This window comes from Humulus lupulus, chromosome 4 (assembly GCF_963169125.1).
Source record: "Humulus lupulus chromosome 4, drHumLupu1.1, whole genome shotgun sequence".
Taxonomy (NCBI): domain Eukaryota; kingdom Viridiplantae; phylum Streptophyta; class Magnoliopsida; order Rosales; family Cannabaceae; genus Humulus; species Humulus lupulus.
The window spans coordinates 71,552,990-71,570,003 of record NC_084796.1 but is presented as its reverse complement, the minus strand read 5'-3'; the positions used below and the strand labels follow the sequence as shown (position 1 = coordinate 71,570,003).

The window sequence follows — 17,014 nt, the reverse complement described above, 5'->3', positions numbered from 1 at the left end:
TATTTGTTCATGGAAATCCTGTCACAAAATCCATGGCTATATTGTCCCATTTCCATTATGGAATGCTAAGCGGTTGTAATAAGCCTGCAGGGCACTGAGGTTATGCTTTTACTTGCTGGCATACTAAGCATTTAGACACATACTTCGCTATATCCTTCTTCATTCCTGGCCGCCAATATAGTGCTTTAAGATCGTGAGTCATCTTGGTCGAGCCTGGGTGAACTGAGTATGGGGTGTTGTGCACTTCTTCTAGAATCTTCATCTTAATCCCTTGATCATTCGGCACGCATACCCGATCCTTATACACTACAACAATTTTTCTTATATATTACATTAAAATATAACATATTTTTAGAAGTGTTATTAATAAATCCAAATAAGAAAACAACCGGACAATTTTACAAGTCTAAAACAAAAAGGAGGCAAATGAAATTGCTTAGCACCAAATGAAAATGAGATTAGAAAAAGTCAAATGAAAAAAACACTCGGTTTCCTCCCTCTTTCTGTCTCTCTCTCACCTTGTTTCTTCCTATCCCTAATCTCTCAAATCCATATTATTAATCATGCCTCAGCCATTCCTGCTCCATCTCTCTCTCAAACCCTCGGTTTCACAGTTCCTACTCCATCTTTCTCTCTAACCCTCGGTTTCTCAGCCTCTCTCTCTCTCTATCTCTGACAGAGTCTATTGACTCTCTCTCCATCACGTCTGCTTTGAAATTCAACCATGACCACATCTAGCTAAAGTTGTTTATTTAGGTGTTTACCTTTGAAATCTGACCACGAAATTTCCTCAGCTCATCTCCAAAATCGCCGATTCTAATCTCCCAATCGTTATCATCGACTAGAATCGGAGCTTCGATGGACTGTCTGGAAGAGAGCCGGCAGTACAGAACTACCAGAATGTTGTCTCCGAGCATGAAGGCCAAGATTGTGAACCCTGAAACTGGTGAAGCTTTATTGGTTAACCGGACCAACAAGCTTTGGTTGAGGGGTCCAACAATCATGAAAGGTACTATTCTATAATCTATTGTATATAATTGATGGTTGGTTTTTGAAAGCTATGCTTTATGAATGTGTCTTGTCTTGTTATATTTTATCATTATTTTTTTTAATTTTTATTTATTTCAGTTTATTAATAGTTTAGGAAAAGTTATGGGAAATTAGAAAAGAGACTAAAAAATAAGGTTTAAGGTTACATTTGAGTTTAAACTCAAAATTAATGATGGTTAAAATCAATATAAGAATTATTTATTGTTCTGTCCGAATCTTAAACTTGTTTTGTGTCCCTTTATTCCAGCAAAATCTATTTAGAGGTATTTTGGTGTGTCAAGTAATAGAGTTTAATGTAAGTAACACTATTATAGTGTAAGAATTCGACACTAAAAATATTCACTTTTTGCTAGTCAAGGTAGTAATAAAATTAAAAGGTCATTTGCTTGGTTTCAATTTTACAAATTAGTAATGAAAATGAAAAGAATAGAGTGATATTTTAAAAATATTATTTGATTAAGAACTATAAGGCTGAAAAAATGAATAAGGGATTATTTTCCGATAAAGAATTCTGAAAAAATAAGATACATAAAGGTGGAGATTGGATATGATAAATTTATTTTAATTAGATTAAATTAATACTTTCAATCACTAGTAAAGTCAGCTATATCAGCAAACCTGAGTTACGAAGCATGTAGGCCTAAAAACTATGGAGATGGTCCCAATATTAGCTACCTTTTTTATGTTTCAGGTGCTGGAGCATAATTTTGTGGTCTCGTTACCTCTCAAAAAAATAAAACAATCATTATGACCTCTAGATGCCCCTACATTGTTACGAATATCTCATATGAAAACCAATAAGTTTTGTTGGTCGATTTGTTGGCAATGATTCTCCATTCGAATACAGCTCAAGCCATGCCAATCTTTGCTTCTTCTATCTGTAACAAATCGTTTTCTTGTGCTTTTGAAACAACCTTTATTCCTTATGTCGTTTGACTATAATAGCCTCATCTCTCTTCTTTCAACATCAGACTCACAATGGTGAGTGAACCCACCTAAGGCTTGACAATCATAATTTTCTTTAGCCAATCTTTCTTTTTGTTTACCCTGTCTCCTACTCCTAAGTAAAGCCTTTCATAATGTCGACCATTTATAGTTGATGACCTATAAACCTCATCAAGTTTACTAGTCCTTGTGCTTTTTTTTCTCATGCATCATTGTCCATTCATTATTCTCAATCTATTGGTTGAGTATTTTTTGGTTTGAATAATCATCAGACAACATTTGAGGCTGCTAAAACGTTTAATATTTTCGATTGATCTGAATTTTATATATTTGTTTTATGTTGAAATACATAAAAATTATTTTATATTTAGGTTATGTTTACTGGGATTTGTAGATCTTATTTTGTATTATATTGTCACATAGTTGTTAAATTTAGTATAGCCAAAATAAAGTCGTAGTATAGTCTTTTGGTATGTTTGTTATATATTCTTTGTATGTTTCTACAAAATCTATCTAATTTTATGTACTTTCAAAAATAAATTAAACATATTAAATATTTTTGGGTAGGAGGTGTTTGGTTATATTTGCTACAGGTTATTTCAGCAATGAAGAAGCAACTCATCAACTATTGACTCAGAAAGATGGTTAAGAACTGGTGATCTCTACTTTTGCATTATTCCTGAAAGTATGGGAAGGCCTTACTTTTGCATTGTATTAGTGCAGATGGCATTTTTTGAAAGCAAGAAGGTATTTTTTGAAAACATCTTTTGTGCATTTTGCTACTGGTTTAATGGCATAGAATATGTATTTTGCTATTGCCTTTGGTGTATTTTGTTACTAGTTTGTGTTGTTTTTTTACTGCTACTGGTGGTCTATTTTTTAATTTGGTAATTTAATCATGCCACAATTATATAGGTCCAATTACTTTCACAATTTCCTTGTTTCCTAGTAGTGAATACAATAGAATAATACCAAATTCTTATTATATTACTAAGTTATTGGGAATTCAGTAGGAATATGCTTGCTCTTATAAACTCTAGTTAAGATTAAGTTGGATTGATTTGTATTTCCTTGTTTTAATTTGTATTACAATAGGGGATGTCATTGTTTATTACTTCTAAGAGAAAATATTATCATGAAGGTTATATATTCTATCTATTTATATTTAAACTATCTTTTGTACATTTAATATAAGTAAAGGACATATAGCTATTTTTTTTATTATTTGAAAAAAAAAATACTTTGCTTGATTATGTTTGTAGTGTATCAAGCCTTTGCCTTGCTTTCTGAAGAAAGTTATGAAACACTTTATGTCTTCATTGCTCCCTATTGTCTGAAATTGTTAAGCATGAAAAGATTATTTCAGAAAGCACTGATCGTCCTAGTCACACAACCTTAATTTACTTCTACAGGTTAAGTCATTTGAATCAACAGTCGAAGTAAATGAGTGGCTGTTTTCTAATCCTATGCTGACCCCAGAGCCTTGCATTTTGCTAAACTAAATGCTACTATAATTAGCTATGGTATATAGACTAATTCAACTCCATTAGAAAAAAAAGGAACTATGAAGACCCCACATTCAAGTTTAAAATACCACTTCAGATTGTAGCAGAGCGTGAAATTGCTAGGTCTCATAGGAGGTATCAATGTTATAGATACTTGATAGCAATTTTTTTTTTGTCTGGTTACATGATAAATTAAAAGAAGCTTTGAATTTTAACAATTGCTTTGGTCTATAAATGTGTTACTTTTGTGATGAGTTTTTTCATTGTCAGATCCAAACTTTAGCTGGATGGTTTCATTTAAGGAGTTTGCACACCCTAATGTGCAAAGTCTCTCTGCAATGATTACCGTAGGACCACCATTTTTTATTGCAACTGTGATGTTTGGTTTTGTACTTCAGATGAGGAGTTTGGTGGTGGAGAAAGAACTAAAACTTCAACAGGTACTAACTTAGCCAAATAATAATAATAAATTATAACATAAATGATCTTGTGCAGATGAAATGAAGACATTAGTTTATATTTTGATATTTCTTTGCTAGTTGATTTTCTGGCATTTCAGGAACTTATTACTGCTTGGGTTGTCATTTTGGCTTGCCTTGTCCATAGGGTTGACCATTTATTGGGTCTCTCATTTTGTTTCTGTTTAGTTTTTCCTCATTTGTGACCATGGGGTTGCTCTGCTTTTTATTTACTATGCAATTTTTCTGTAATAATAGAATGGTCTGTTTGGTTGAATTCATGCATTCTACTTTTGATCGAGAATAAAAACTGTCTTGAGATAGAGCAATAGATCATATACTATGTTATGTAGATATTCTATTTACTAGAATAGAAGCTTTGATCATGTTTTCTTATTTTTTTTATTTGTCATATGTCTAACAAGTTTTTTCCACTATTGATATATGTACAAGTGTGCAAATTTGTAGGTTGAGTATGAGCTATCTAATAAAGAAGCAGTTATGTCAAAGATAAAATACAGTCTATTAAATTCACTAAACTAACATACATGCAATTTAAATTTACAATGCAGGGCCAACACAAGAAAGATGAGCAATCAATGAAATGATATTGGGAGGAGGTACTATCTTTTCTCCGATTTTTGTAAGCATAGCTATGCTATATTTCTATTTCTATGTGTGGGTATGTGTTTGTATAATTATAGATAACTCTTTCCTATAATTGAATATTTTCTTAGCTACCAGCCTTAGAATGAAACTAAAAGTAGCTTCTTGTAATGAAATTAAACAAATAACTCAGTAAAGAACAAGCCCCATTGGCATGTTACAAGACTGGTACTAATAATTTCTTTTGTCTGAAATATATTTTCTTCATCTGCAAGTACTTAAGTAACTGAATCAGGGAATCTTAGGGGGTGAGGGAGTTCCTCCTATGTTAATAGGCAGGGTTTTAGTGTAGGCCATCTACTTTTGATTCTTGTTTTTTATGCTCCTCATTTTTGTATTTCACCTGTGCAATTATTACACTTAGACAGGAAGAACCAATCCGACTTTGCATATTTCTTGGAATTTAAGTGAAGAATATATCTGGGTTTTCTGTTTTTTTCACGCCTCTACTTGTTTGGATTGGAACATTGATGGGCAGCATCTTTTATAAGGATTTTATTCATTTTTGGTGGAGTCACTTTTACTGTCAGTCAAATTAATTCCATTTGAGAAAGCTGACGACGTTGGTCTTATTTTTTATTATTTTTTTTGTAAAACTTTTAAGGGTAGGATTTGAGTCTGTTTCTCTTAATCTCTATCATGCTTTTGTTCGAATTGAGTAAATTCTTTTCTAATCCCAAATATTCTTTTCTTGTTCTTTTCTTGTTTCCTGTAGTCTCTTCTGTGTAGTGAGTTCAGGGTTAAAGAAAGTCCGGGCCTTTGCCACTGCATCGTGGCATATCTTCTGAGACATGAGGCTCTGGAGGGAGCAATGATTTCAGCGACTCTTAAATGAAAGATAAAACAGAAAAGGATGATTTGGATAGAAGAGGTTCATCTGATCAGAGTGCCTTTGGGATGAATGTGAGTGTAATTATCATTCTCCTTTCTTTCCTACAAAAACCTATCCTCATAAATTTATATTAATGGTATTAGTAAATTAATCTTGATACAGTTGTTGGTTTAATGGTATTGGTTTGCTACTATTTTTTTGATAAAGCCTTTGACAGTTCTATGACATGTACAATGAAACTTGGTATGATATGGATATGTTTAGAGCTGTTATTATCTTTATAATTGATCAACATTTTCACTTCATAATTGACATAAATCCAAACTGTATTACAGGAAAGGTTATGGGTTGTAGATATTGATACAATGTGGATTATATATATACATATATGTTATGTAATGCTATTTATTTAGGTTGTAATTTTTACTTTGAATTAGATATATTAATATGATTTAAGCATTATTCTGATGAGATTTCAGTCGACGTTGTTTATGCTATGACTTGTTACTCCATTGTTTATCCTAATTCCTATAAATATTTATATTTTTGTACAAATATGGCAATCTTTGTTTCTTCCATTATCTTTGGCAAAATAAAAATATCTCTTAAATGATGAAATCTTTGATTATCTGAGCATGTAATCTTTAGTAAGAGCTTCTCATTACCATGAAATCATCTGATCAAGAATATAATGCACTTTTAATGGCTTGAATTCAAACTTTCTTGACTATGTAGTCTAATTGTATCGTATATGATGTATGTGATTATGAAGTGGCTCTAGTTACTAGAAATCAAGTATATTCTAGTTCTATATGTATTAAGGATTGTAGTTTTGTTAAATTTGTTTTCTTTATTGTTGGAATGCAATTCTCTTTTTCTTTTCTTTCCCTCTTTATAACAGTGCCGTTTAATTTAATCAGGCGTCCATCTTGCTACTCTTGTATACGCGTCCATTAGGATTTCTATGGAAACATCTTATTGAAATATTTGTATAAGGAGTTTTACTTCTCAAGTGTCTGAATTTATATTACGACTGTTAAAACTACTAGCTGTTTTTTTTCTTGGGAAATGAGTAGTTGAAATGTGATGTTAAAGATCATGGTTTTGGTGACACTGAATATGACATGGACCTCTTCAAACTTGATATGATTAGTTTGCCATTTACATCCATTCTTGAATGCAGTAGTTTCAAAGTTACTACCTTTATTTTCTATCTCTCTCTTTTTAATTATAATAACATAATAACAATTATTATTACTATTACTACCACTTTGCAGTCATTTATATTAGCATGCTTAGGTAATGTAATGACAATCGAAACATCATATCTTCTGCTTTATAAAAGGAAATTAATCTGTAGGTCTACATTCCTGGAGTACTGGCTTGCAGTGCTCATGTTGCAGCATGTTGGTACGAGTCACAGCGGTGCGAGTCATGGTGCTCTGTCTTCCTCACACAAGTCACATCGGTATCTCCTCTGCCGGAAGGAAGAACCCAGGCAAGAACATCTCTGTGAGGTATTTTTTATGGTGATTTCCATTTAGTATCACATAATCAATGTATCATTACTATATCAATATATATTTATAAAGTGTTTGCTAGATTTGGCCAAACTTTTTCTCAGTTTCCATTAGGGGCTTATAGTGTCCTTTTCATTTCTGATCAAACTTTTCAGCAGGTTCCTCAAATTTTAGTGATCTTTAGCTTGGGGGAGTGATAGCTATTTATGCTCACAACAAAGACAAGTGCACAAAGGATGATGAATGGAAGAATGGAGCAAGTTTCATGCATGGTTTACTTTTGAGTATCTTGTAATGTTTCTGTTTTTCATTTTTGAAGTAAAATATATTCAAGATTATAAAACTTTATTGTGTTATGCTTTCAAACTTAAGTTAGAATTAAGATTTCATGAAATAGACACATTCATTGTTTGAATTAGTTATTGTTCAATGTAATACTTATAGTTTATCAATCTATTGAGAATTACATTTTATGATTAATTTTGAATGAAAATTTTTTAATTAAAAAAAAACTTTATAAGTATACTTATCAAAATAAAATTTAAAATATATTATCCACACTAAAGTAACAAAATTTTATTACTATAAGCGTAACAAATCGTTATGATTTATATAATATAACAAACTAAAAATGTTATCAAAATAATCAAATGTAACTGTTGAAAAGTGTTATGTAAAAAGTATAAGATTAAATGTCAAATTTATAACCAAATACTCTAACTAAATGTTATTATTTGAATATTATAGCAACTAAAAATGTGTTATTGAATAGTTTAAGATAACATCGAACATAACATTCAAATACTGTTATAGAAAACATAGGACTTTTAATAACAGGGGCTATGTTAGCGTTTTCAGAAGTGTTATCAATACTTCCGGTTAGCAGTTTTTAAGTTTTATGAATACTGTTTTTTCTTGTAGTGATACCTCAAGAACCCTTGTCCTGGTATCGAGAAGTTTGTGGCCTTGCCTTCTTTAACTGCCTACATATGTACTACTAATGTGTCATCATGCCCTTGCCCAATCCATATCTCTTCTAATAGACTTGACTGTATGGACAAGTTAGCCAATTTACCAACGACTACTTCTATTCCAGTATTGATCAGCTCCTGCAGTAGCGGATTTTCAATACTAGCTAATGATGCTAAACTTCCATAATTCTTTCTACTTAGCGCATCAGCAACTACATTTGCCTTTCCCGAGTGGTATAAGATTCTGCAGTCATAATCCTTCACTAGCTCTAACCACCTGTGCTACCTCATGTTGAGCTCCTTCTGAGTGAAGAAATACTTTAAGCTTTTGTGGTCCGTATAAATATCACCCCATTCTCCATAAAGATAGTGGCGCCAGATTTTTAACGCAAAGACCACTACTGCCAACTCCATATCGTGTGTTGGATAGCGTTGCTTGTATTCCTTTAGCTGCCTTGAGGCGTAGGATATCACATTGTCATTCTGCATCAGCACACAACCCAACCCTTGCTTCGACGCATCACAGTAGACTACAAACTTGTCATTGGGTGTCGATACAAAAAGTACTGGTGCTGAGCATAGCTTATCTTTTAGCAACTGGAAACTCTCTTCACACTTATCATTCTAGTTGAACCTCTGCTACTTCCGAGTCAGGTTGGTGAGCAGAGTGGCTATCTTAGAAAAGTCTTCTACGAACCTCCGATAATAGCCTGCTAGTCCCAAAAAAATTATTACTTCAGACGACTTCTTTGGTCTTGGCCAATCCTTCATAGCTTCCACTTTAGATGGGTCTACAACAATTCCATCCTTGGATACTATGTAGCCGAAAAATGCTTCTTGTGAAAGCCAAAATTTGCACTTCTTGAACTTGGCGTAATGTTGATGCTCCTTTAGTCGCAACAAGATTAAACTTAAATGTTTCTCATGCTCGACTTTATCCTTTGAGTACACCAAGATATTTTCAATGAATACCACGATGAATTTATCTAAGTAGTCCTTAAAGACCCTATTCATTAGGTCCATAAATGTTGCTAGAGCGTTGGTAAGACCGAAAGACATGACTAGAAACTCGTAATGCCCATAACGAGTTCTAAAAGATGTGTTAGGAATGTCTTCTTCCCGTACCTTGACCTGATGATACCCGGACCGTAGATTAATATTTGAGAACACGGTCGCTCCTTGGAATTGATCAAACAAATCGTCAATCCAGGGTAGCGGATACTTCCTCTTAATCGTCACCTTATTCAGCTCGTGGTAATCTATGCACATCCGCATACTCTCGTCCTTCTTCTTCACAAATAGAACTGGTGCTCCCCATGGTGAATGGCTCAGTCTAATGAATCCCAAGTTTAAGAGTTCTTGTAGTTGCATCTTTAACTCCTTGAGTTCGGTAGGTGCCATCTGATATGGTGCCTTGGAGATAGGGTCGGTGCCCGGTACTAATTCGATTGTGAAGTCAATTTCTTGAGTCGGCGGCAACCCTGGTAAGTTGTCAAGAAATACTTCTGGAAATTCCATTACAATATGAACGTCTCCAACTTTTAGAGGTGTTTCCTTGACCACATCTGTGACGCTAGCTAAAAATGCTTGACATCCTTTTTGTATCATCCTCTGAGCTTTGAGAGATGAAATAAGCGGTGCGCGTAGTCCTGAAACTTGTCCCATAAAGCATAGTTTCTGACCGTCAGGAGTCTCGAATATCACTTGCCTACGTTTGCAGTCAATGGTTGTTCCATGCCTTGCTAGCCAATCCATTCCAAGTATCACGTCGAAGTCTTTAATCTCCAATTCTATCAGGTCTCCCTCTAGTTCTACATCCTCTATCTTGATCGGTACGCCTCGCACTATCCGTGATGATAGGATTACTTCGCCCGAAGGAAACTCGGTTACAAACCTAGTTCTAAATTTTTCACAAGGTTTGTCTAATTTCTCTATCATTCCTAACGAGATATACGTATGAGTGGCTCCCGAATCAAATAATACATAACATATATTATGGAGGATAGAAACCTGATCTATAACTACTTTATTGCTAGTGTCAGCTTCTCCTTGGGTTAAGGCAAATACCCTGGCAGGAACCATCTTGTCGTCCCTTTTTCCCTCTAGCTTGATTTGGGGACATTCTCTCTTCCAGTGTCCTTCCCGACCATAGTTATAGAATCCCTTGGTGTTTTCATGGAATTCACCAGGATGTTTCTTTTGGCAATTAGCACATTGCGGGTATTCAACATAACCCAGCCTATTACTTCCATTGTTCGCCCGTGCCCTTTTATCGTTATCGGACTGCTTGTTGTCAGGATGTTGTGTCTTCTAACCATTACTATTATTGCTGGACTGATTGTTATTCTTATTGTTGTTCCGACCATTCTGAGGTTGACTCTGATGTTTAGGCTCAGGCTTACTAGCCTCTTCTTTACTAACGTTCGCTTGAAGCCTTTCTACTTCTATTGTCGTTTCTAGAACATCGGCATAGATAGTATTTCCTGGGTTTGCTAGTTTGACCCGTAGCTCAATCTTTGGTCTAAGTGCTCTAAAGAACTTGGTCACCCTCAGAAAATCAGTTGGAACCATTTCCGGTGCAAACTTGGCTAATTAGTCGAACTGCCGAGCATATTCTTCTACTGATAAACTCCCTTGCTTCAGACCAGCGAACTCCTCGACTCTTGAAGCGATGACTACCGAATTGTAGTACTTTTTGTGGAACAACTTGACAAACCTGGTCCAAGTCATGGTGGAAACATCGTGAGTCTGCTGAACTAAATCCCACCATATTCTAGCATCTTTCTTGAGCAGAGAGGAAACATAGGATATGCGGTCCGTGTTACCAAGGTTCATGATCAAGATCGGCTCCACATTTCTGAGCCATTCTTCCACCTCGAAGGGGTCTGTTGTCCCTTCAAAGTTCGAAGTGTGTTGCTTACAAAACCGCTCATAAATTGGCTCCATGTGCTGAGCTGGGTATGGCGCATAGTTTGCCATTGACCATCCCCCATATGTTCCAACTTGTTGGGGTGCTAGGGCCATTTGCTAAGGCTGTGGTTGCGACTAAGGCTGAGTCTGTTGTCGCTGTTGCTGTAGTAATTCCTCAACTTGTTGTCGTAGCTTGGCAATTTCTGCAGTGTTGTCAACCGGCGACGGCGCTGCATTTCGGTTGGAATTAGCTTGCACTCCCCTTATGTGAACTGGAGTGGCTTCATTGCTCTCAGGAACGGCGTTGGGGACATTGACATTGTTGCGAGCAAATCCTCTGAGCGACATCTTCAGCAGAGTTCTAACAGTCGAGAAAAACATGTTAGAAGATACATTAATAGGCTCTAAAGCAAAAACTTAATCTAAGAAAACATAACTCGGACCTATTAATTATGATTTCTTATGAAAAGAATTATATAAGCCTTCTTTATAATTGGGGTATGTTTCTAAACTTAGAAAAATAAGCCATCTTTATCCTATATGACTTAATTCTCGGGCTTGAAACTCATCGTTGTTCCAAAGTTAACCATACTGAGGGAGGGCTCGGATCAGTAAAATCGTTCCCACTACTATGGGCCCATAACTCTCAATATAGAACCCTGGTTCATTGATTTGTATCCACCATCACCGAACTTATTCATTATTTATTAAATTTATTATTTATTATGATTGCAAAATAAAAATCAAACTCATACATGTCATCAAAATAACAATGATATTAATTTGGAAAAAACTGTTTCCACAAAGTACAATCATAAAGGAAAATCAATAAGATAAAATAAATAACGAAACTAATCTATTCTAAAAAATTGGGATCTTCTACATCAGATAATTCATCTAACATGTCGTCATCTATCTCTTCATAATCATCATTTTCGTGAGCCTCAAAAATTCCTTGGGGAAGATTCGTAAATATTCTATTCTTCTGTTCTCTTGTGAATTGGAATTCCATCTTAGAGGTAAACCTAATTATGAGAAAATAATATCTCATCACCACTGATATTTCATCTTCAACATCTATTGTCTCCCATATTTCTTCCAAAGCAGCAAGTACAAAAGGAAAATCTTTAAAAAGCCTAATTACTAAAATATATTGTTCCGTAGCTTTCATCATTATTTGCTTAGTCGTTTGGAGATGAACTATTTGATTATGGAATAAAAGTAATCTCCGAGTGATTCTTCCCAATATTCCTACTGTATTTCTTGGTTCTCTAATCCATTTTAAGGCCTTAATGGCTCGGATATTATTATATGATAAAGCTCAATCCATTCTTAACTGAAAACATAAGACTAAAATGTTAGCTAAAACACAAAAACATAATAATTAAAACATAAATACTTACATTGGCGATTGGATTCGGAGCTTGAGCGTGTGTATCATGGAGAATTTCATGTAAATAGACCGTTGCTTTGATACCAACTATAATGACCCAACTATTTCTAAGACTTAGACCATTAAAACTACTACTTTGAAGAGAACATACATGAGAAATATTCATAACTTTATTGAAAAATTTAGAATAATATTTGTAATACAAAAATGAGCTCATTGTTTCAAAAATAAAACATAACTTCAAATGAAATTGTTTACAAAGCTAAATGCGAAAAATACATAAAAACATAATTTAAATAGACTAAAGAAAATAACGTCGTCCTCGAATCGGCACATAGCCCATCCACTCCATTCACCTAAAAAGACATGCCAAGCTTCCAAGAATCCTTCCCCCTTTGTATCTATTTTCCTACATCACACTAAAAGTAATAGAGTGGGCCTAGTGCCCAGCAAGAAAAACTACTAACAACATAAAACATATACATAAATTATATCATAAACACATATACTATAAACATATGTCATATAATATTACAATGGCCATTATACTACTTGGGGCTTTTTAACTAGGCAAGTCATATGCCCAATAGATTTGTGGGGCTTGCTAGCCAAGCAAGTCATATGCCCATAAATTATTGGGGCTTGCTAGCTAGACAAGTCATATGCCTAAGGTCTATAAACATACAATAATGTAAACATTAGATAACATAACATTAGATAATATAACATATCATATAAACATATAATGTTCTATCCTATTTTCTTTACCAAAACTAGGATATTTGAGAACAAATGCGGGACTTGGAACACTCCTAAAACCAACAATAAAAATGGTGAGTATTTCTAAAGAGTAAAGAATAATTGTGGAACTAAACCTTCAAGAAGAAACTTACCAAGAAATATCTTTAAGTTTCAAGAACCTAATCAAAACCAATATCAAAAGTTAGGATCTGAATAAAAGGAACTAAAGAAAACTAAAGAGTTTTAAAGAACTGGAGTTAGAGAATAAGAGTATCGGCTCCAATGTTGTATCCTTTGTCAGGCGATATATCGGCATACATGAATATTTTAAACACGTAATTGCACTTTTTCAGCATAATTGAAGTTGAATAACTACTTTGACTGAGTCAAACTACGACCATAATAGTTTCTGGTTAATACTAAAGCTTATATTTCCTTATTTTATCATTAAAATACTTAATTCCTTAATAATCATGCTTATGACAAGTGTCATATTCCTATTGGCTTTATCTAAACCTTAGGTTATAATAAATATCATATTTATGACCAACAATATTAATCAAACCTTATGTTATAATTAATATTCTTAAACTATAGGTTAAACTTATAAAATTTGTAACTATTTCTAGGAGTTTCCAACTAAGTCCCGGTCTGAACCAAAATCCATGAAATCTATAATACTACAACTACTACTAACTAGCTAACTAAGTAAACATTCTGGGACTCCACAAACTGAGCGCTGGTCGTAAAGCATTGACTTATGTTTCAAGGGCGGCTATAGCGCATCAAGCGTTGGTCGATATGATTAGATCTAATTAGGAAAGCATTATACCCTCGTTCAACGTAATGGTCATAGAAAAATAAATTTCTTGAATTGATCAATGGCTATTTACTCAGAGCTAGGGTGACTTTATGGTCACATAGCTAGGGAAAAGGGCCCCAGGTTGACTCTGCAGTCATCTATTCAAGACAAAGGACCCCAAGCTTACTCTACGGTCATCTATTTAGGGCAAAAGGCCCCAGGTTGACTATGATCATGTTATTAGGGCTGCAAGCCCCAAAATGATTCTATAATCATTTGTTGGTTCTTGTATGCATGCATGAGTAGGTTATTACTGCTGGGTATGCTAGATATACATCTCATTCTGTATTAATTATTCATGCATTTGTTTAAAAGCTTTCTTGTTGGGCTTGGCTCACAGGTGCTATGTTGCGCAGGTAAAGGAAAAGAAATGCTCGACCAGCCATGAGTTAGAGAGCTTAGGTGGCGACGTGTACACATGCGGCCGCTTGACCACCACGACCAAGGTTTCTCGGAGAAACTAGGGTTTAACCCTATTTTTGCCACTTAGGTCGGCAGGTTGTAACTTCTAAGTTGTAATGACCATTTTGGAACTATAAACAACTTTATAAACATTTATTGTGGGATCCCATGTATAGTTTAATATTTTTAATGAAATAACCATTCCTTTTAACTTAAATTTTAAGCCTGGCCCATTCATCACATTTAGATGCACGTTTATGGTCTAAAGACTCGTTTAGCGAGTTAAGCATTATTTAAAATACACAATGTAATGTTCTTGGCTAACCAAGGTGTTACAACTTGGTATCCGAGCATGCCAACGTTAAGTGTTCCTATAGACAGGCTGGGCATGTACACTTGCCACTGAAGACAAGCTCGACTCAGGGTTCGGTAACTATTTATGTGATTATGTGTTTAACTGCTTAAAGAGTGTATAGATGTTTTATCTACATACCTTATTAAGTAGCATGAGATATACTGATAGGGCCTAGCCCTTGAGTGCTACATGATGAACAAGAACGTTCTTATTAGCACTAACATTGCTTATAAATGCCAAAGAACCACTTATTATCACTGTTATATGTACATGTAGGTCAGGACACGCTCATTAGCGTTGTTATAGATACATGTATGCCAGAAAATTCTTATTAGCATTGTTAATTTTTATGAATATCATAACATGCTTATTAGCAAAATTATTGGATATGAACATGAATCAACATGTTTATTAGCATGAATGCCGAATGCGAATGATTATCTATTCGATCTTGGACCATGGGGCAGCAAGAGGTTGAGTTATCACTACTTAACTAGCCGCATTGATTATTGCAGCAAGGTATAAGTCTGGAAGTATGCTTCGAAGGCAGATTGAATCTTCAATAGGAAAGATAGATAAGGGCCATAAAGATAGACAGGTAAGGATAATGACCACAGTTAGACCCCACCGCCAGCTCTTGAGAATTGGAAGCAGGTGCTTGCTGATTTGCAAGCCAGGGTATTGAGGCAAGAAGAAGAAATCTGCCTCTGGAGACAACAACAGGTTCTTGCTGGGAACATTTAACCAGAGGCACCACTTGTGATGGTGGCAACAGTTGAGCAGTCGCCAGAAGCTGGGAATAATTGGGAACAACTTTATGAAATGTTCAGGAAATAACACCCTTCAGTATTTGAGGGTAATGCAGATCTGGCTAAGGCCGAACAGTGGGTGAGTATGGTTACCACCATCCTCGACTTTATGAGGGTGTCTGCTAATGAGAGGGTGGCTTGTGCCACATATATGTTTTGGAAGGATGCCCGAATTGGGTGGGAAGTGATATCCCATACCATAAATGTTAATGGCCTTGATTGGGAAGGGTTTCAGACCCTATTTGCTGAAAAGTACTACAATGAAGCTATCAGGGCTGCAAAAGCCTAAGAGTTCAGTAAACTACTTTAAGGGAATATGTTAGTGACTGAATATGCCCTGAAATTTTATAGATTGGCAAAGCTTGCTGTAGAAATGGTGCCCACTGATGGGACCAAAAGGGAGAGGTTTCTCTAGGGGCTACAACCTAGGATAGCCCGGGATGTTCGCATTACCACTGTGTCGGTGGTGACTACTTATGAACAGGTGGTTGAGAAGGCGCTCATAATTGAGAGCACAGAGAATAAGATCTGGCACGATACCATGGCCAGGAGAGACACTAGGAGGGGGGGACCTCCATTTATGGGTTCAGGTAGGGGCGGAGGCCCCAGTGATCAGAAAAGGAAGGCTCCTGATGCCTTTTCAGTTTCAAGCCCTAACAGGAGAACATGTGGTATTACAATAGGCCGCTAGGTCAGTAGTAGGGGCTGGAGGACTTTTCTTGAGTGCGTTAGATGCAAGAGGCGCCATATAGGGGAGTGCTGAGCAAAGGCCTGCTTCTTATGCGGGGTAGTGGGACACCTAAATAAAGATTTCCCGAGGGCATCAAAGGAAGAGTCAAGAAATGCAGACAGCTCCGCCCAAGCTCAAGTGTTCGTGTTGACATAGGAAGAAGTTGAGGCTCATCCCTGATTAGCCACAGGTCAACTTTTTAGTGCTGGAACCCCTTATGTTGTTTGGATTGATTCTAGTGCTACACATTCTTTTGTTGCTAGTAGAATTATTTATAGACTGTGTAGACCATGTGATTATTATGTTGTGGGGTTCGGGACCTTATTACCCATTGGGAGTTAGTAGAATCCAGGAGATGGGTCAGATCATCGCCAGTGACAGTGGAGGGCAGAAAGGTATCAGTTAATTTTATAGAGTTGGTTATGACCGACTTTGACATGATTATGGGTATGGACTGGTTGGTGAAGTATGGGATAACCATAGATTGCAGAAGGTTAGAACATGAGAAACATCTCAGATTTGTGAAGTTAGAACATGAGAAACATCTCAGGTTGGTTTTACAGAGATTGAGGGAGCATAGGTTGTTTGCAAAGTTCAAGAAATGTAAGTTTTTGTTACCTCATGTAACTTTCCTTGGTCATATTGTCAGCAAGGAGGGGATCAAGGTCAATCCAGCCAAGATTGAGGCGGTCAGACATTGGCCAAGGTCAAGGAATGCCTTAGAGATCAGGAGCTTTCTTGGATTGGCAAGTTACTATAGGCGTTTGTGGAAGGGTTCTCAAAGATTGCCACTTCATTAACTAAACTGACACGCAAGAATCAGAAGTTTCTGAGTCTCCCGACAGATCAAGAGAAGTTTGTGATT

At 35.6% G+C, this 17,014-nt stretch overlaps 1 long non-coding RNA gene across 1 annotated transcript; it reads left to right on the top strand.

Moving 5' to 3' along the window:
* The first annotated feature begins 660 nt into the window (after positions 1-660).
* Positions 661-3,925, top strand: LOC133829015 (uncharacterized). Its single transcript, XR_009891457.1, has 3 exons — positions 661-1,009; positions 2,589-2,742; positions 3,771-3,925. It is a non-coding gene; the product is annotated as an uncharacterized LOC133829015 (long non-coding RNA).
* The last annotated feature ends 13,089 nt before the right edge of the window (positions 3,926-17,014 follow it).